The sequence below is a fragment of the Ornithodoros turicata genome, chromosome 2, assembly GCF_037126465.1.
Source record: "Ornithodoros turicata isolate Travis chromosome 2, ASM3712646v1, whole genome shotgun sequence".
Classification (NCBI taxonomy): domain Eukaryota; kingdom Metazoa; phylum Arthropoda; class Arachnida; order Ixodida; family Argasidae; genus Ornithodoros; species Ornithodoros turicata.
In genome coordinates this window covers 79,767,592-79,788,221 of record NC_088202.1, presented here as the reverse complement: position 1 = coordinate 79,788,221, position 20,630 = coordinate 79,767,592, and the positions used below count along the sequence as shown (strand labels likewise).

The window sequence follows — 20,630 nt, the reverse complement described above, 5'->3', positions numbered from 1 at the left end:
AACGCAATCGTCAAGTCCAGCGTCCTCTTGACCTTTGAACCTGGACACGTGTTACCTGCGGAGATCGCGCTTGGGTTCACATACTACCCTGTATCGGAATATGTCGACCCCCCTGTTCAGTGTTTCAAATGCCAGAAATACGGTCACTACGCTCAAGAATGTCGTGGATCTCAGCGATGCAAAGTGTGCTCTGGGTCGCATGACTACAAGGAATGCACAGCTCGGCGTGAGCCGAAGTGTGCAAACTGCGGCGGGCATCATACCGCGACTTATCGGGCATGCAGAGTTGCCAAGGCGGCTGTAGCCGCCCACCGGCGGCGAGCTCTGAGTGGGAAGCTACACACCGCTCCTCTGAGAGCTAACCGCTCACATCCTGGTTGTGCAGACCTTTCTGCGGCCCATTTCCCGAATCTTCCGGGCAGCAGTGAGCAGCCCACACGTGAGAGCAAGGGATCGTCGAAGTCTTTCGCCTCCGCCGTCAAGAAAGCAAAGCCAAGCGCTCCTTTATCTGAGTTGCCACATAAGGAAGTTGGCCGGCGCACGACCAGCTTCAAGCAGCAAACTCCCCGTGAACCGGAGGGACAAGACAACGTCTTTGATTCTGTACTCGTTATGCTATTTGCTGCGCTACGCGCCATCGTCCAGCAACTCCCTGCGTCAGCCGACCTACCAGCGGTTCAAGCCGTGCTTGCTCTCGAACCTCTACTAAGTAATCGTGGCCCCCTTGCAACCCGCAATGAATAATGCAGCACCACTTGCACCAACAGTTCAGCATCAAACAACGGCTATTTTTCAGTGGAACTCGCGGAGCCTGAATTCGAAGACGTCGGACTTTCGCCAATTTGTATGGAGGCACAAATTTCCCGTGCTCTGCATCGCAGAATGTGGTATCACCAAGGACTTTCGACTATCCAACTACCTTACGTTCGTCTCTGAGCCCTGTGGTAGGACAAGCCGTGCGGCGCTTTTTGTCCGTTCTGATATTCCGGTCATCCAACGCCATCTGCGTGTGACTGGGACTGGAGAATATGTCTGCTGCACAGTTCGCTTCGCCCCTTTTGACCTCACAATCGTCTCTCTCTATCTCCCGCCGGCGGTCAACTATAACGTGAACGAACTGGGAACACTTATAGATGAGCTCCCTTCGCCTTTTGTGCTCTGTGGGGACTTCAACGCCCACAATGTGATTTGGGGCAGCACACGCTGTGATGCAAGAGGTGAAAGACTTGCGGGCCTGTTTGCCGACAGGAGCCTTAGTGTTCTAAATGATGGCTCTCCAACGTTTATTCACACCACGTACCTTTCATCGTGTCTTGACCTCACCGTTGCATCGCCATCAGTAGCCCGCCGGTCTGTATGGCGCGTGGATGCTGACACCCTTGGTAGTGACCACCTACCAGTTTTGATCAGTATACGACATGTCCGTCAGTCATCTGTCTCACATTGCGTTAGACGGACAAACTGGCAACACTATCAAGACGCCATCAAGATTGCTTCTTCAAGTGGTGGGCTCCGAAATGAGCAGGACTTCCGTCGCGCAGTGGCTAATGCAACGCAGGAGGCTACAAGGACATTCCGGCTCCCTTTTCATTTCTCTGCAGTGGACGCCGAATACGAGCGGCTCCGTGCCCTTCGTCGCCGCGCGGAACGGCGTGCGCGACGCACCCATCTACCACACGACCGCCAAGAAGCGCGACGTGTCCAGAAGGCTGTCCACCGGCACTTGTGTAGACTCGGACGGGATCATTGGCGTCGTTTTTCGACATCTCTCTCTCCCCGTACCCCTATGTCTGGGATTTGGGGAGTGCTGAAGGGACTTTCTACTCCTGTGGTTCAACGGCACCCGTTCCGTTCCCTGTCCTTGGCCACCTCGCGTTCTGAACTGTGCATTTCGGAGGACTACTGCGTGCGCCTCACAGCGCAGCCTCCAGGCGTGCTCTGATCAGCTCAAGGTCTTCCACCCGCTTTGCAGGCTTCGAAAGACCCGGCTCTGGACCTGCCCCTTACCCTTCTCGAGCTCGACTCTGCACTACGGGACTCTCCTCTGCATACCTCCCCTGGAGCAGACCAGATTACGTACAAGGCCCTTCGGAATCTTCCCCTGTCAGGGCGAGCATCCCTCCTACGGATCTTCAACGAGAGCTGGAGCCAAGGGGAAGTCCCTAACGAGTGGAAGACCGCGATGGTGGTCCCTCTACTGAAACCAGGTCAATCACCGCATCACATCGATTCTTTCCGCCCAATAGCTCTTACAAGCTGTGTGGGGAAGACCTTGGAACGTATAATATTCAATCGCCTGAGCTGGTACCTCGAGAGCACGGGTTTTTTCCCCGAGGAGATGGCGGGTTTTCGCCCAGGACGGTCAGCAATAGACAGCGTCATAACTCTAACCAGTAGGACACAACAGGCAAGGGCCGAAGGTTTATTGACAGCCGCTGTCTTCCTTGACGTCAAGAAAGCGTACGACAGTGTCGTCCATAGCGCAATCATGGCGACCCTTTCAGAAGCTGAAGTCGGGGGCTGCGCCTGGTCATGGATTAAAGACTTCTTGGCTGACCGCTCCCTGTTTGTGCGCACCGCTGACGGGGACACTGCGACGTTCCGCGTGCACCGTGGTGTCCCACAAGGGAGCGTCCTCAGCCCCTTATTATTCAATATCATTATGGCTTCTCTTCCTGCGCAGCTTCATAATCACACTCACATTACAATATATGCTGACGACGTATGTATCTGGACTTCCGCCGTTCGGCGTGATACGATCCAACGCCGACTACAAGGTTCATTAGACATCATTTCAAGATACCTTTTGCACCGCGGCTTGGTTGTCTCGCCTAGCAAGACAGTAGCCATGGCATTCTCACGAAGATCATTTCATAAGTACCCGCTTTTCATCGATGGCTCACCCCTGACCTTTGTCACGACCTGCCGATACCTGGGGATTACAATTGACCGTGGCCTGACGTGGTCCCAGCATGTGAAGCTGCTTGCTACCAAGGCAAATCGTTTGGTAAATGTACTCAGGCGTATTGCTGGTGCATCCTGGGGCCCGTCATGTTCTGACCTCTATCGTGTCCATCAGGCCCTGGTGTTGGGGACATTGCGGTACAGCTTACCCATCCTGCATGGTCTAAGTCGAACCCAAGAACAGGAACTGCTCAACATCCAGGCCCGTAGTCTCCGTGTCTGTTTGGGAGTCCCAAGGACAACGGAGACGTATTCTGTCTTGGCAGAGGCGCGAGAGCAGCCGGTTCACATACTGCGGGATGGTGATACCCTCCGCGCTTATACACGCTACATTACACGGCACCCGCTCCACTCTCTTTGTCGCATTGATGAGGACTGCCCGGCGTCTGCTTTCGGCAGTGCCATTGCCCGCCTGAAAGGGAGCATTCCATCTCCCGCGTCTACACCATCCTATGCACCGGCGATGTGGACTCTTGAAAGACCCTGTATTCACTCTAACATCCCTGGACTCCAACGCAAGAAAGACGTCCCCACAGTCGTGGCCCACCAGCTCACACTGGAGCACCTCGCCTCAACACATCGACTAAGTCGCCATATATACACAGATGGCTCGGTAACCGATGGTAGTTCGAGCGCGGCTTTCTACATTCCGGATGAAGACCTGGGCCACGGTTTCAAACTCCCCTATACAGTGTCCTCGACAGAAGCCGAACTGTTTGGTATCCTGGCAGCACTGGAGCATATTACAGAATCCGGGCACGGAACGTGGGTCATTCTTACAGACAGCAAGGCATCACTAGATATGTTGTCGTCATCTCGCCCCAGCATAATAAGCGATTTGCATACCATGACGCTTCAAAAATTCAATGAACTCTTCGCCACTGGTTACAACATCACGTTTCAATGGGTCCCTGGCCACGTAGGCGTGTATGGAAATACCCGAGCAGACGCAGTAGCGAGACGCGCTGGGTCTGATGACACTTCGGCCCTGGCACCTCTGCCGCTTACAGCCTCAACATGCCGTCTATACATACGCCGTCGGTGTGCCACATGTGCTCAGCTGTTCCGTGCCGAAACAACGACTTACAATTCATTCCTACGGTCTATCGACCCATTGATGGAGTTCGTCATCACTTGCCACCGCAGCCGTAAAGAAGAATCCCTTCTCCACCGCCTACGTCTCAATGTTGCCCGTACACCCTCACTTCTCTTCAAGATGGGTCGGCTAAATTCACCAAACTGTAATGTCTGTGGAGTGGAAGCGGACATCCCGCACCAACTCCTGTATTGCCAGCAGTACCTTCAACATAGAGACACCCTCCGTTGCCGTCTGCTCCAGATTGGTTGTAACGACTTTTCTTTGTGTTTCCTCCTTTCTTTCCTTTCTCTTTTCTTCTCCTTTCCTTTCTTTTTGTTTCTTGTTTTCTTTCCCTTTCCTTTCTTTTTGTTTCTTTTCCTTCCCTTTCGTTCTGTTTCTTGTTTTCTTTCCCTTTCCTTTCTTTCTGTTGCTTTTTGTTTTTCTTTCTTTCCTCTGTTTCGATCCCCCTTTTTCTTTTTCGTTTGCCCCTTCCCCCCTTTTTTTTTTCGGAATAGCAAGCCGGCTCTTTGCCTGGCTAACCTTTCCTTTCTTTTTTTCTTAATAAACATATCCCCCCCCCCCCCCGCTCAAAGCCCATTCAGGATTATATCACTCTGAGCGGATATGCTTTCTAAAAGTGACATACATTTATAAAAGCATACGTGCAAGAAAGAAATCGCACGAACTTGAAGAATGCCATGCACGTCAAAACGACGTCAAAGCACGCGGTTGTTTATCCCTCCGCTGTTTGCTCGTGCACTTAACCCTTCAGAAATCTTGTCCGCACGCTCGGTTTGGTGTCGTTTTATGTCTCAGAAGTCGGCCTATTACGTCGCAGGCCCGGAAGGCTCAGGCGACATAACCTGATCTGCAGTTTGACCTGAAGGTGGAGCTTCACAGACGCCTCCCCTCCTATCAGGGTGAGTACCACTCCCACTGTAATCTCCTATGAAGCTTCTTCAAATAGTAGACAAGACCTCGCGTTATCTTGCGGCATAAGGCCGTCATCAGGCTCTATTAATCTTTGCTTGCCCTTTAGAAAATCGTCTTGGGGTCTTTTATAAAATGCTCGATTACTTGCCGCGCTCTTTGATTGCTCCCGTAGCCTATGCGAGAGTATAACCCTTTTTAATATGGCAATTACTGTGCTGGAAGTAATTATATCCTCACTTAGTAGGACACTGACCCTCGTCATTCCAGTGGTGACGCCAGCGAAGTACGTCGGTCAGATGTTGTCAGTTCCGAAAACATCTATTGCTGCATTCATGGCTCATAGGAGTCGCGGCTCCAATATTCGCGGGTTATCTTGTATCACTGGTACAAGATACCCTGCGACATTCACCGCGATCTTATACCCCTGTCACACGTGCACTTTCGATCTGCATTGAGCCAGTGCTCATCGAGCTCAATGCGGATCCGGCGCTTCTACACAGACACGTTCGAGTAGGATCGAACTCCGATCCTGCTTAACCCGATCCAGTTTGTTGTAACCAGGAGATTGAGATTTTCAAGACAGCTTGAAGACCGCCATTGGCATCCTCGAACTCTGGGAATTTGTAGTATTCAACAAAAACATTACATTAATTTGCAAATGTTCCTTTAGAATCCCATGGAATTTCACGGTTACGGTTTTGGTGTAATGACAGGCGACTGCGTTTGCTAATTTTTGTAATCTCGACCACTCTCGATACGGCGCTCCCCGTAAAGGCTTAGTAAACACCACCATGCTGAAGCGGTGCGGTTATTCTCGACCTTTTAGGAACATATTTGTCAATCCCAGCGTACTGCCTCGGGGCTGCTAGCGCCGCCTGTCGACAAGTCAACCTTCCAATACGCATTGAGTTGGGCCATGTAGCAGCATCGCGCACCGAATGCTCGTGCGAAATTCGATGCGGATCGGATTTGATCCGCATTGAAAGTGCCGTGTGACAGGAGTATTACAATGTTCTTAGCTAACACCGAAACTGACCTGTGTGCATGTGCTCCATCGCTTTGATTATCATTTTATTCACATAATAGTCCACATGGGTTCGGGTGTCGCGACCTGTGTGGTGAAACCCATATTTAATCCGACATGATATACTTAATTTTGTTGTTGCACAGTCACAAACACTGATGATGTATACTTCCACTGAAGGACACGGACGGAAGGAATCAGACAGGGCCATGTGTCAGACTGGCATGCAGAAATATCTGGAATCACTAAGTGGGTGACACAGAGAACAAAAGCCGGACGAACCAATAAGGAATAGCCTCACTGTAGTAAACTGGGCGAGTTGGTGTAAGTCCAACATAATATACACTGGAAGACATGGACTAAAGGTAGGAAGTATTTCAGTGCTAGTGGATGAGGTTGGACGTATGCCAACTCGCCCAGTTTGCGTTTTCCAACATGATAATGAGCGACATCATAGCCCGCGCGCTAAATTTACCCACCAGAGTGAGCTTTAATTCTAGCTCAGTGCATGGCACCAGGATCTTCGTGGAAAAATATGTCAAAATAAATATACTGGGTGTTTTTAATGCTCTAGTTTTTTTGTTTTTTTTTATCAAAATGAGCTTCCAGGGCACCATAGACGCCGTTTTTGTAACTGAGTTATCCCGCACAACCATCAATGTCCGAGGGACCTCCGGAAAAAGTCCGAACGTCGTTGCCCTCACAGGACGTCATGTGGACGTTCAACGGACATACACCTCAGAGATCAGTTTGATATCTAGGAATAAGTGTCTGTAGGGCGTCTCTGGGAGCTTTCTAAATGGACGCCCCATTCCGTCGCTGCTGTTTCAAGAATTATCCGAATCACGTCCCTGACGAAATGTTACATGGAGCATTCATCGCGAGAGAGAGGGAAACGCGGGAACGTGTAGCATTGCGTAAGTTCGACTTTCGTTGGGTCAACTGAATGTCTCAAACTAAAATCATCATGATTGTGAGATAGTACACTCAGCAATTCCTCATTTCAGTGGTTCTTCTAAACCTAGGCGCTTCACCATTCATTTTGACTGAGAGGCGAGCAGGGCTCCCGAATTTGTGGAAGCTCTTGAAACAAATTTTATATGGTATCTGTTTTCACGTTGGAAGTACCGCTGACTGAGCTTTTAGGACTTAGTGGTCCTGGTAGCTTCTGTATTTCTTTTTTATTTTAAAATTCCGAGCTTATGCTTGGTTATGGAAGGTCCAAGAGACAAACAAAGAGGATATACAGTAAATGACATGGGTTGTGCCCGAGGTTGAAAAATATGGCAGGCATAGCATGTCCGGGCTTACATTTCGGAAGGGGAGACTTGTTCACAGAAAGTCCTAGTGATGTGTCAGACGTCCTTAGCACTCGTCCTGGGATACGTGCTCGGCAGACCCAATAATGTCCCCAGGACATGTACTGACATGCAAAGGATATCCCGAGGTTACCTTAATGTGGATATCTTATTAACATGGACGTCCTCTGGACATCCGTAAAATATTAATTGTTGTTTGGGATACGACAGGGCGTATAACATAATTCGGCTGTGGGTATTTCAACGCACGTGCTCCTTTTAAGATATGTTGTTTAAATGTAATGACTTTCAACGAGGATTGTCTCCCACCTGCTATCTCGCTTTTGCACGATATCCCATAATTAAAAGTTAATGAACATTAGGTAATTAGTCATATTGTAGTATTACACTCTCTTCGAGAGAATGTCCGCCTAGCAGTAGAACTGAACTGCAAAAACGACATCTATGCTGCTCTCGTAGCTTTCCCGTAAACGATAAAAAAAAAACACCCTGCAAATCACAATGATGATGACTCTTGCAGGTAGCACTTTTCTTGCAATGTGAGTCCTGGATCCAAGATATTTTCTGAACCAAAAAAGAAACAATGCGGGAGGGGGGGGGGGGGGGGGAAGCGTGCCATATGCACTACTTAGGGTCAATTGAAGCACTGTGTGATGACAGGAATTAAGAGATGGTTCAGGACATCCATCCCCCGTTTAATCTGTGCCTGCTGTCAGTTTCTTGCCCTCCATTCAAAACTACGACATGACAGGGAACGAAATGATGTGCATGTTCCATATCACTACCTTTCTTCGCATCTATGCGAATACTGGCTTAGAAGCATGCATTCATCGATAAATGCCATCCGACGTCGTTTGCAAACAAGTACGTTGAGTTTGAGTTTGAGTGCGACAAAAAGCAAAAAGAAGGCACCTAAGTACTTGATTTGAAGCTGTCAGTGACTTTCTGCACGATTTCCCCCCAAATCCAGGAGCGTTACTAGCACTTTCAGGAGCTAAAGTCGTTTACTTGAAGCACTTTTCTAGTGTCTTGTGAACGCAGCGCGCTTTCGCGAAACCAATGGCAGGTCTGCGATAAAAGAGCGCATTTTGCGTGGCAGGTGCTGGGCAAATATATTTTTGTTCGGGCGTCTCTGCCACTCGAGGTCCTTTCGCGAAACGGCAGAGTGGGCGGCCAGCGCTGCTGTTCTTGTTCAGAAGATAAATTCGAGGCCTCAAAAGACATTTGTTTATTCTGAACGGAGAGAACATTTCCCCAAGTGTTTGCGGTGCGGAGAAAAAGGTGATTTAAGGGGTCTGCAGTGTCGACGGTAACAGGTTGCATTCCTCGATGCACTTTTGTCGACCGGGTTACCCAGAACGATGCATGCGTATGCAGAGTGGTGAGGGCCCCTTGGAGCGCACAAGTATCGCGGCTGTTTCGCCGTAGCCTTGAGGAGGAATTGTAAGTGTTTAACTTCTTCAATGTCAATCGAGCCTAAGCGGATACCTGTACCCCGTTTGCGATATTCTTGTACACGCGATACGCGCATTTACATGTACCTCATCTCACCTGGCTGACCTTCTAATGCAACCTGCGCCCATCCATCAAGAACGGTGCCTGAAGGGTTACTGATCTTAAGCAGATTTGGCTGTGCGTAAAATACACACTTCTTTATCCGTCGCTCAGTTTCCTTCTGTGAAGACTTGGAAGGAACACAATTACGGCTGAGAAGGTATACTAAAAAGTATCATTCTGACACCAGCCGAAAAGTATGTTACCAATACGGTATTTCTTCCGTAAAGTTTTCTTTCTCGAAGAGCTCCAGTGGGCACGAAAGGATCATGCGGGAAGTCTTAGGGAGAACAAAAAGTATTGTCTATCATAGCCAGTTGGCCTTGCTCCTTTGTAGCGGATGACATCACTTTGCTGATCTGTCCGTTATCGTATCGTTTTCGTGCAGTACGTACGGTCTTCTTAGAGACTCCCCCTCGAATATATTTAACTCTCCGAAACAATACGGTGCATCATTGTATCAACGTGCTACATACAAGGAAGCTCTTTACTTGGATTTCGGAGGGCTCTGTGACATACCTCTAGCTATGAGAGGATTTGTGAACTTCCGTGTTAGCGCTGCGAAGCAACTATGGCTTTGAGGGGCATACCGACGTGGACAGATGGACAGGGGTCAGCAGGAAGGAGTGGGGGCCGGGGGGTTGGTATGCGCGCTGGGCCAACTTCAGGGGGAACTGTGCAGACATTCGTCTGGAAAGTCTTGCGGAAAACCACACCCAGGGACAACCTCAGACAGCACAGCGGAGATTCGAACCTGCGTCACCTGCCAATCTTGGCACGGAAAGCGATTATCCTAACCACTATATGCTACGGGAGGTGCTCGGGAGAGGATGTGTAATATAAAACCACATATTGCCCTTCTCGAGCATGTAAGTACTTCGAAGCTCCGTATGTACTCGAAGTTCCGGCACAAACACTGTTTCATTTACGTGAAACACGAAGGTACTACCAGTACTAAAACGAAATCATCTTATAGATTCGGACATTCTGCAATGGGGTCCCGCTAACGTACGCAACAAAGCACAGAGCGCGTATACCCGAGCGGCGTACCCAGTAGTTGGACGGGAACGTCCTGAACTTGAACCTTAGCGTCAACTTGGGGCTCCTCTATTTTCGTGGGTCATTCACGCGCAATCCCCCTGCAAATAAGCGGCGTAATCCTCGCGATTAACGCGTTCTTTTATTTCGTAATGAATGAATGGAAATGAGGAGAGTAAGATGAACGACATGCGTGCAATTCACACAATAACTCGCGACAAAAGGGACCGGAGTGCTGTATGCTTTCAACGCTGTACGTGACACAGCAACCGGTGCCTAATGCGCTCGCAGTAATTATAGCACACCGTCTCGACCGGATCTGTTCGCTGCTTCGGAGTTTGTTGTTTGCTCGTACTTTGTTCGTGCAATTACGCGCTTGAACGAGTAACAGTCTCGACAAAAGTAGTCGCCCGGAGCAGTCACTTCCTACATAAATATTTCAACTGTCAGAGCCGAGGAGGCAGATGGCCACAGCGCGGCTTTGCTCACACAGTCGGCCACCCATTATCCACGGAGCGCCCATTACGTGATGGTAGGTAAATGCCACACGCTCATTTACATAATGACTCAATCATGGATGGTGGATGCCACTGCCTCGGAGGTGTAGCAGAGCTTTTTTTTCTTTTTTTTTTTCTGCGTACGGTGGCGCACGTACATGGCAAACATCAGCAAATACAGTGTATATAAAAGGCGATAAAAACCGTGCTGTTTGGTGGTACATTCTAAAAGCGATAAAACCCCAGTGCACGGGACATAGACAGACAAAACAGACGAAGCACTGAGTGACCAGTCAGTCAGTGCTTCGTCTGTTTTGTCTGTCTATGTCCCCTGCACTGGGGTTTTATCGCTTTTATAGTGTATATAAACTCAGAGAAACACAGCGAAGGAAGCAGACAGGCCTCTGTGTGAGACACATAGTGAACGACGACGAGCAGTGTAAGCCCCTTCGATGCTGACTTCAGTCCTGCAGTACTTGATGCCGATTCCAAATCTTGACGAGTCAAATCCTGATTGTGTGGCCCGTATGTACATCGCTGGCTCGGGCGTCACAGCTCATGTGGATTTATTAAAGGGGCACTAAAGTGCAAGAGTATCTCCTCGCAGAATGAAAGATGGCGTTACTTTGACATCAACACAAAAGGAACGGATTTCGTGTGTTGCGTCGTTCGTAAATTATGCGCGAACGAAACCACAATTTAAATGACTATCGCATCCCGAAACGTGTGCTTGAAACCGATACTGGAATGTCCGTCACCGCTTCACAGTCTGCTTGGCGAATGTTTCTCTAGCTTAAAAATTTGCGTTCCCTCTGCAGCTAAGGAAGCTCCAGCGATAGTAACATCATGATGACGTAAGCCAGACACACGAATGGGAGCGAAGCGCAGGCGATTGTATCCGCGTTCATCTGCTTCGTGTTCGCACCGCAATATACTAAGTGTGAGTTCTGACGCGACCACGTCTCGTGGAACACGGCGTTAAGCGTGAACCGCATGGCCCGAAAAGCGTCCGAATTCTTTCCGAACCGAATTCGGGACCGAACTTATTTCGGAGAACAGAATTCCGTGCCGAATTCGGCCCGATCTGGCGAAGCCAGATTTCTCCTCCGAAATGGGAAGTGACGCCAACCGAAAAAGTAGAAGCATCCAATGGCTATCCAGCCGGAAGGAGAACCATAGCAACGATGACGTAGCAATGGGGTTGACTATTGCCGTGTGTGCGACTTCTATCCCTATATGAATACAGGGATTATCTCATTGACCTGGATGGTTGAAACGCGATGTTCCCCAAGGCCAGAAGCCTTCGGCCGAAATTCGGGGTGCACTTCGGTAGCATGCGGTGATGCACAGAAAAAAGTTAGGTCCCGATTTCGATTCGGACAGTTTTCGGACAGTTTTTCGTGCCATGCGGTTCACCCTTTACGCTCCTGGCTGTACGAACACGACCGACGCTAACCAGAAACAACATTCCACAAGCTGATCACAGATTCTCCGCGTCCTGCAGACGCCGTCACGCCCGCCGGTTGGTCGACAAGAGCTCCCTGATTGGCCTTGTCCGAGTGACGTTTTCTCCTATTTCCAGAGTGCCTACTTTCCGGCATACTCTCAAAATCCGTCTTCTGCTCTTGCCATGCATTACATCAAACTGCACAAAAACAACTCCACTATAGTCGTGTTCAACCTAAGAATGAAAAGAAATCTAGTCCGTCAGCTCTCAATATATTACACCACCGCAGATAGGATGGCTGGACACAGAGAGGTCACGCCCTCTCCCTGAGCCACATAATGTAATCCATCATACTGTATCCATCCTGTATCATAATGTATCAATAATACATCACTCTGCTTCCGTATTACCTATTAAGACTGGCCGCATGACACTACGCTGCAGCAGAAAGTGGGCTCCCCTACGGATGGCGCATGGTGGCACTGCAGTATTTCTCCTGGCGTGCTATTCTGTATCCTTATCTCCACCGGCGTATTTAGTTGACGGACTGTGTTTATTTTCCTTCTCAAAGGGGCAATAAAGATGCAAGGTGCAAGGTGCACTCTTTTCTAATGCAGTGTGATTCGTTTCCTACAGTGACGTTTAGCTTTTTTTCTGTCGCAAAAAGTAAATAATGGCTCCAAACCGTCCGAATATTCACTGCACTCTTTCGCGCTCATGCCCCGCCCTGTGATGCCCTGGCGACAATAGCCACACGTCATTTTGACGTCGTGCACCAACAACCATTCAACATGCGGGACGCCTATACATTTATTTTGTTGTAATATCGGGAAGTGAGGACAATACATCTCTACCCGAGAAACGTCATCATGGCGTTGGTAGACAGACTGAAACCAAAACAAATCGGAAGGGGAGGGCTGGATTCCGTGCCACGACATCCAACGCGCCGTTACGTCCATCGTGCTCTTACATCCAAAAACGAGTCGTTACGTCCACCCTGTTGTTACATACAAACGACCGTTACATCCAACGAGACTTTACGTCCATTTCTGGCCGATACATCCATAAGTCAGTACATACAGCGAGCCGTTACATCCAACGGAAAACCATACACAAGGAGCTGTTACGTCCATTGCGCCATTACATCCACAGACGTAGGAAAGTCTGGGACAGTGGTTCCAATGCCAGCGCAAAGAACGCAGGTGTCGCTGAATATAGACGCCTGTGTCAAACCTAGATGCTAACGCGGTACCTCACGGGTACGTCTTTGAATAGCAAAAAACTAACAAAAAAGTGACCTGTAATACGGATTGACATTGATTGGTTCATAGACAGCTGCTATATTGGCACAATCACAAAACGCCGGTCGTTAGGGTATGAGGCATGTTACTGAGATTCCTATTTCTCCCTATTATTTTTTCGTCAACATCAACATCAACTGAGTTCTAAGCAATGCGAATGTGAATATTTTGAGATTTGGGGATTTCAACTTGTGGACCAACCTCATAAATAGAACCTGACCTAATTTATTCTCTCACGACAGCAACTCTATCCGTTACTTGTGAACAAATCAAATCATAAAACAGCGTAATTTGACAGACTCTCACGAAAACAAAAATAATCATCTCTGTTTTTCATCATATCATCATCTGTTTGTGTAAGAGTACTGGGGTAGCCAGTTCGACGTCGTCGAAACTCACATCCCCATTGCTTTTTCTTTATCACATCACATCACGAAAACAAACAAACAAAAACATTCCGGGGATACGCCGCGAAATATGTGTTACGGAGTGGCTGATTCCAAAACTACATCGATGCCATATTAGTTAGGACCATAGCTCGGTGCGATCATGATCGCGGCAGCCTTGCTAGTTCTCCGTGATCGCACTCATGATCGAGATCATCAGGCTTTGATAAGGCATTGCGATCATGATTGCGCCGTGCTATGGTTAGGACACGACCGACATATCCTGAAGCCGCTTATCCATCGAGCATTTACATCCAAAAGATTACCAAGTCTACCGTGCGGTTACATCCAACGCGTCGGTACATCCATACCGTGCCGTTATAGCCAACGAGCCGTTGCATCCAATGCGCCGTTACGTCCACCGATGGATGTAACGTCTCGTTGGACGTAGCGACCCCAGACCGGAGGGCTGAGTTTCACGAATGGGCACTTGTTCGCTGCTATTGGAAGAAAAGTAGGACCGAAGGTCGCGTCCCTTTCAGAGACCATCGTAATCCCCTCAAGACCGTGGCTTTCGGGCGCGACTGCAATAACTCAGGGAAAAGAGGCGCTGACGCCAGGAATCGAACCTGGGTCTTCTGGTTTCCGGTCAGATATGCTACCACTACACCACACCAGCAGGCCGTTTTCCCATGAGCCATTGAGTGCCTCATGCACGGGGGGGGGGGGGGACAACCAACCACGCTATTCCCATTCTCTCTTACATCTTTCTCAATCACTCTCTCATTTGTTCGCCCCTAACTTTGAACGCAGTTCAACTGCGCTGTCGAACACTATGACGTCATTTGTTTACAAAGAGGGAGAGGTCTATTCTAAACATATTTACACTTGTCAATCCCAAGGTAGCCAGATCAAAAGGTATCAGAAGCCCACAATATTCCATTTCATGTGCGCACAATGTTTTCAGCGCTGTATTGCTCCGCGAGGTCACAGCGATGTTCCCACAACCGGTTCTCCCCGCAAGCCGCAGAAATCTCCTCCATCTCCAGTGAGTGGAATGCAGCTTTGCTACACGTGCGAGACGTGTGACGTAGGTGCTCTCTGAGTAGGAAGGAGAGACTCGCGCGGATTATGCTCTTTGAACGGCATTGTTTCGTGGTAAAGACGCTCGCTAGAAGTAAATGAATTTCATAATTGAATATCGTGAGCCACGATCTTTCATAGCGCATAATAACTGGAGAATATTCGTGGAGCTGTTTAGTGCCCCTTCAAGTTGAACACGACTATACTTCGCGTCGGATGTTCGGCGTTATTGTCGATCGATTCCGGAACTATAGTGCCGTTTTACTCGAGTAAAACGGCTCTATAGTTTCGGAATCGATCGCGACAGATACGACAGTCCGTTTAAGCTTTCTCTCTTCCTCTCCTTCTCAAGTAATGCGGCAATACGGAGCGGCGGCGTATCACGGAAGATCGTTCGAGGAAACCAATAGGATACCGCTCCGCATTGTCGCGCTTCTTCCGAAGGTGAAGAAGGCTAACTGCGGTTTCGTTCGCGCGTAAATCACGCACGATGCAATCCAGTTTCTATTTATGTTGGTGTTAAAGTAACGTCATCTTTCATTCCCCGAAGAGAAATTTTCGCCCTTCAGTGCTCTTTGAAAGCATCGTCAACAAGAGCTGGAGTGAGGGCAAACGCCCTTCAATTCTGGATGCTCTACAGTGTAGCTCACTTACTGAAACGAGCGAAATCTTCCCGAGATAAAGCGTCCTCCACGCCAGTAAGCCCGTCGAACTCCGTGTGCTGAGTTGCGGAGCAACTATGCAACAATTCCACTCGAATTGATACCATTTCGTATCAAGTCGAGTGGAATTATTCATGGAAGCACGCAATCATTTTCTGGAGGCTCGGGTTCTGCAAGGGCAGCTGCGCTATGGATCACGTTTTAGACTTCATGACCTTCGCAGAACACAAGTGTGCTCAAGATCACTGTGGCAGCTTTCTTATAGACTTCAAAAGGACATACGATGCGCTCTGTACTGCCGCGCCATCGAGGGGCGATTCCTACGTTGGTTCGCAGACTACCTCCGAGGAAGGGTAGATGACGACATGACAGACGTTGGAAGCAGCGACAACCATGTTCTTATAGAGGGGGAGTACAGCAAGGAGGCGCTCTGAGTCGTCTTCTGTTCAATGTGGTTATGTACCACAGCGATTGTCCAACAACGCACGAGTATAGTGTGTGCGCTGACGACATATGCTTGGGGACTTCTGGAATACAACTGCCCGCATTGCAATACCGTCTTTAGAACGAGTAGACACTACGGCCTCTTTACGTTGGGAAGGAGGCACGTTGTATAGAAAAGAGGGCATGTCAGCCGCGAGGATCCTGTAACCCAAACCCTTACAATAACGACAATGCGCCATCATTGATTTTTGGGAGTAGTCACCGATGTGCAGTTAGCGTAGGATGCTCATGTAAAACGGTTGGCTTGGTTTGGCGTGAGAAGTAAGACACCTTGAGGGATGTGCTGACGCACGAGTAGCAAATCCTAACTACAAGGCTGACCACTATCACCACCTAAAAAGAAGTGTCAACGTTAAGCTACGTTCCCAAACGGGCGAGTCTTACAGCGAGAGCTGGAAAGCGACGCGAGGCCGAGGACTCGCTACCACAGGCTGTCGCTTAGCGACAGCGCGTCCAGCGCCTCTACGCCTCGAGAGAAACGCTGGAGCAGAAGATCGTGTTCATCGTGTCGTCCAAAATGCGTGTAGTTCGTCAAAGTCATCTCATATAATGCCCTTCTAGATATTTTAAACTTTGTACACAATAACAGACAGGCGTAAACGTGATTACGAAATATTCTTTCTTCAGTAAAGGATAAACTTTACACAATATAGGCGTTGACAATCGGATGTTGAGCATTGGAGAAGACACTCAGTAAAATGAATTTTTAATTACACGGCCCGAGTACTTCAGGAACTCTAAATGGGCGGCTGTCAAGAGCTACTAACTCCAAATGCAAAGGGCGGCGGGCTCCGCTGTAGCCTTTTCGCAAGACATTATGATGTGTTCCATATTCTCCACAACACCTAGCTCACATAGAGCAGTTGGGGGAGGCTGCTTTCCTGATCTCATGTAAGAAGCGTTTTCTGCAGGGGACGTTGTGACGGAATCAGTGGAATAGTGTTCCCTGCGGGCAGAGGAAGCGACGCAGGCACAACAAATGTCACGTCTAGATCTGTCGTGTCGATCCGATTGCAGTTCGTCTAAGCCAAACATCCCTGCACATTCTCTTGCTCGGAATTGAGGGGATGAACCGAGAGTCCGAGCAAGTGAAGTGTACCTGACGTGCCGGGCGCCACCGGTATGCTGATGACGCTGCTGCATCCTGCTTCGTTCCTAGGTATGCCGGAATGTCCAGTTCTACAGCTTTCTTCCAGGTTCTAGGGCTGATGCTTGCTTCACTACCGACTCCGCCAATACAACTGAGTTCTAAAAATAGTTGTGAAAGTATATGCATGGAACCCGGACGATACAATGTGGCGCGTACACTCCAGCGAACACCGGCATGATGCCACGCGATGATATGACGGAATTAACGGAATGTCAGAATGTAGCGAAGGACATTTTCACTTAGGCGGCTTTTGACAGTTCACTATTCCTGCAGGGGACGTTGCTCTCACAGATTACGTGTTCCAGGAGGTCGTGTGGAGATATTCCACTCTGTAAACAGCGCACACGCGCAGTGCCTGGGCACTGTTAGCGAAGAGGAAACAGAAGAGTTAATAAGGCGAAACAAAAGTCGAATTCCCTTCCATGAAATACATCCGCATCCCCTTCTTCCAATGAAGGATGCACCGAAGTACCGTACGGTTGAGGAAATCTTACTTCGACATAAGTCAAACGCTTTTGCAACCGCATCCACAAGCCAGAAGTCACATGCGACGTGCTCGCACCTGATCCTTCAATTGCGTGTGTGAGCAGGATTCCCCTATTGGAATCAGACATATGTCGGCACAGTTCCCTTAGAAGTCGGCCCAGGACGCACATTCCCCCAGGGCGTGAGTCGTGACGTTGCCCAGATACGTGAGGCCGACAACGGCAAGCCCTATCACCACCACCACCACCACCACCACCACCCTATTGGAATCATGAAAACCATCGAAATAGAGAGGGTTTTCTTTTCCTTTCATCTCAACTCAACTCATGATTACCTGATCTTGCATCCTGTGACTTACCCTATAATTTTAATGCATTTTCAGTACATAAAGGCTCAACAAATTACCAGCAGAAACGAGTAACAGTCAACCGATCTGTTGCATTTGACGTAGGGCGTCGTGCTACACAGCTAATCATTCAGGACGTGTAATCTACATCGACATCACGCAGGTCTATCCGTCTTCATGCACACTTTACCAAAAGGACAGATCAAACTACTCACAGTTACAATAGTAAAAATCTCAAATCCAAAAGACACTCATGGCGGCCCCAAAGACCTTACTAAGATACATAAAGGAAAAAAGGTTCGTGGGAGTCGACAGAAAAAAAAAAGCAAGAACAAAAGTAGACACATTAGGGGCCTCTCATTTATAAGTTCCCATGTGGCTAGATCAAAGTGACAGGCAGCACAGAAACGTATTACGGTGTATTCAGGCATGGAACAGCCCTCCTCAAGATAAAGCTATCTTGCCGCTTCGTCGCCAGTGTGTCGCGGAGTCCTGCTCTCACTATCACAAGACAGTTCATGTGTAACACAGGGTACACTAAGCAGAACGGTCACACCGGCCTTGACGGCGGCTAAGGTTTGTCTGCAGTGCCCTGAGCTGCAGTGGCAATTCTCTTTCATGAAATCAGTGCCGCCAAAAGTGGCAGGACAAAACGCAGTAATCAGTGTTATGGCAAAACAGCCTGCATGTGGCGCGAATTGTTCCCTATAGTATAAAAAGGTGCTTAGAGTACAGATTTTAGCCTCATATCACCTTTGTTTTCGGGAGCTTCTTTTTGTATTGGGCTAGACTTTGTATCCCCATAATCAGGGATTTTCACAGGATGTTCATCTCGGGGAGGGGGGGGGGGGGTCTTCTAATTTTGCTGTGCGGTGAGTTGACACCCGTATCTGCTGGCTTTACGAGCTCTTTTTTTTAATTTGCGTTTTCGCCAGGTATTTCTTTAGGGGTTCGGTGGTGCTGGTGGGGGAGGGTCTCCTATGAAAAATTCTTCCTCCTAAGCTAACAATTATGTTATCGCGAGGGAGCTTCGTGTGTTTATACGTTGTCATGCGTAGCGCACAGTGACATATTAGATGTAGTATAGTGATTTTCCTGACAGTTCCAATAGACAACTTCAGAAAATCCCAGAATGCTTAGCGCCGCTTTGAACTGTGAGAACTATGGGAACTGTAGGAAATACCGAATTAACATACATATCATGTCATATACATGTCATATACTTCTACTAATATGGTGATAATAATAATAATCAATAATAATAATAATAAGGATGGTATGACCAGCGGCATGGCAGAGCGGCTTCCAGCGTCCGCTCGTTGGTAATATAGCCAAGGTCGAGCTGACTGGGAGGTGGTGGGTTCGAATCCTACCACCGGCTGTGCTGTCTGAGATTTTCCCCTGGGTTTTCCGACAGTCTTTTTAGACGAATGTCGGCACAGTGCCCCTTCAAGTCGGCCCAGGATGCATACTAACGCCCCTGTCCCCCACACCTTCCTAGTATCCTCTCCCCATCTGACCACGTCTGTACGCCGCTCAGAGCCGCAGTTGCTTCGCGGCGCTAACACGGAATAAAAAAAAATGAAATGAATCGAACTGTCATATCACAACACAAGAGTTAACAGCAAACCACTGTGGTAAGCCCGTACCGAACCCCAAAACATAACTGTTCCTATCCTTATACGAGGATGAGGCACTCACTACATGCGTTGTTCCGCACAAGTGCATTGCCAACACGCCGAGACCACGGACGCGTTCCACAGGAGCCATGGTGGAACACGCTGATTAGAACCAAAATAAATTACCCGACCACAGAGTATATTTAGAACTGCAGCCATTCTGTATTATTCGGGACACCGGAATAGAGATGTGCCGCCTTACGTTAGAACACCGACATGAAAAAGTGAAAGTTGAAACGTGACGTGGCATGCGTGCGTGCGACTTGTTAGCAACGATTTTCCACAACAACAACAACAAATAAACAGCGACATAGGGGCCCGATTTCAGCACGTATGCACAGTGTAAAGACGGCTTACCGTTTCCAATTGTTTGGAAATCTTGCCGGCGGTGATGTCGGAAAATACTGGGGATAACATGGTCCCGGAGAACGTGTCCTCGGAAGAAAATGTCCCTTGAAGAAAAAGTTTGGGCAACTTATGTTTCCCGTAAGAAATGTTATCTTTGGAAAAGCGTCTATTGTTGTCTCTTTGCCTTAGTAAGATCACTATCAGGTATTTCTTGGCGTCAGTGTGGTTAATTACTCAGTTGTTTCTTCTTGGAAAGCGCGCTACGACAAGGCCCGAGGCATAACACGTTTTTATAGTGGTATGCACATTTCAGTTCCGGTTAACACTTTGTAGGGGGAGTAAGCTTCTAAAGGGCGTCTTTATCTAAAATCGTCTTTTTCGCCTTTGTCACTAATCGCCGCAAAACCTGTAATATCTTCATAATTACATTTATGCTCGAACTATCACGGCAGTACTCACACGCGTAACAACCTTCCAGCTGTTTCGGAATCAAGTGCGTGACAGCTGAGTGTGAAGGAAGGGTTCCACTCTCGATTTTTTTTATGATTCTACATGCTTCGTCAACTAGATATGTTAATGTGGCATTGTACCAGTTCTATTGTAAGAATCGTAAGAGTACCGTAAGGATTAACTAACCAACCTTCAGAAGTGGCTGTACGACACACACACACAAAAAAAAGAGAGACAGAAACGAACGAATAAATGTTTTGCAGCAGAACCAACGGAAATCCCTCAACCGTACACTCTGCGCTCGCTGCAATCTCCGATTATCTTTGTAATCCGTACCATTAGCACGTTTTCGTGTGCGTACGCGTCGGCGCACATCGCCAC

The 20,630-nt window shown here is 48.5% G+C and overlaps 1 non-coding gene across 1 annotated transcript; it reads right to left on the bottom strand.

Annotated features, from left to right (window-relative positions):
- Positions 1–14,149: 14,149 nt before the first annotated feature.
- On the bottom strand, positions 14,150–14,220 carry Trnas-gga (transfer RNA serine (anticodon GGA)). Its single transcript has one exon. It is a non-coding gene; the product is annotated as a tRNA-Ser (tRNA).
- Between the last annotated feature and the right edge of the window lie 6,410 nt (positions 14,221–20,630).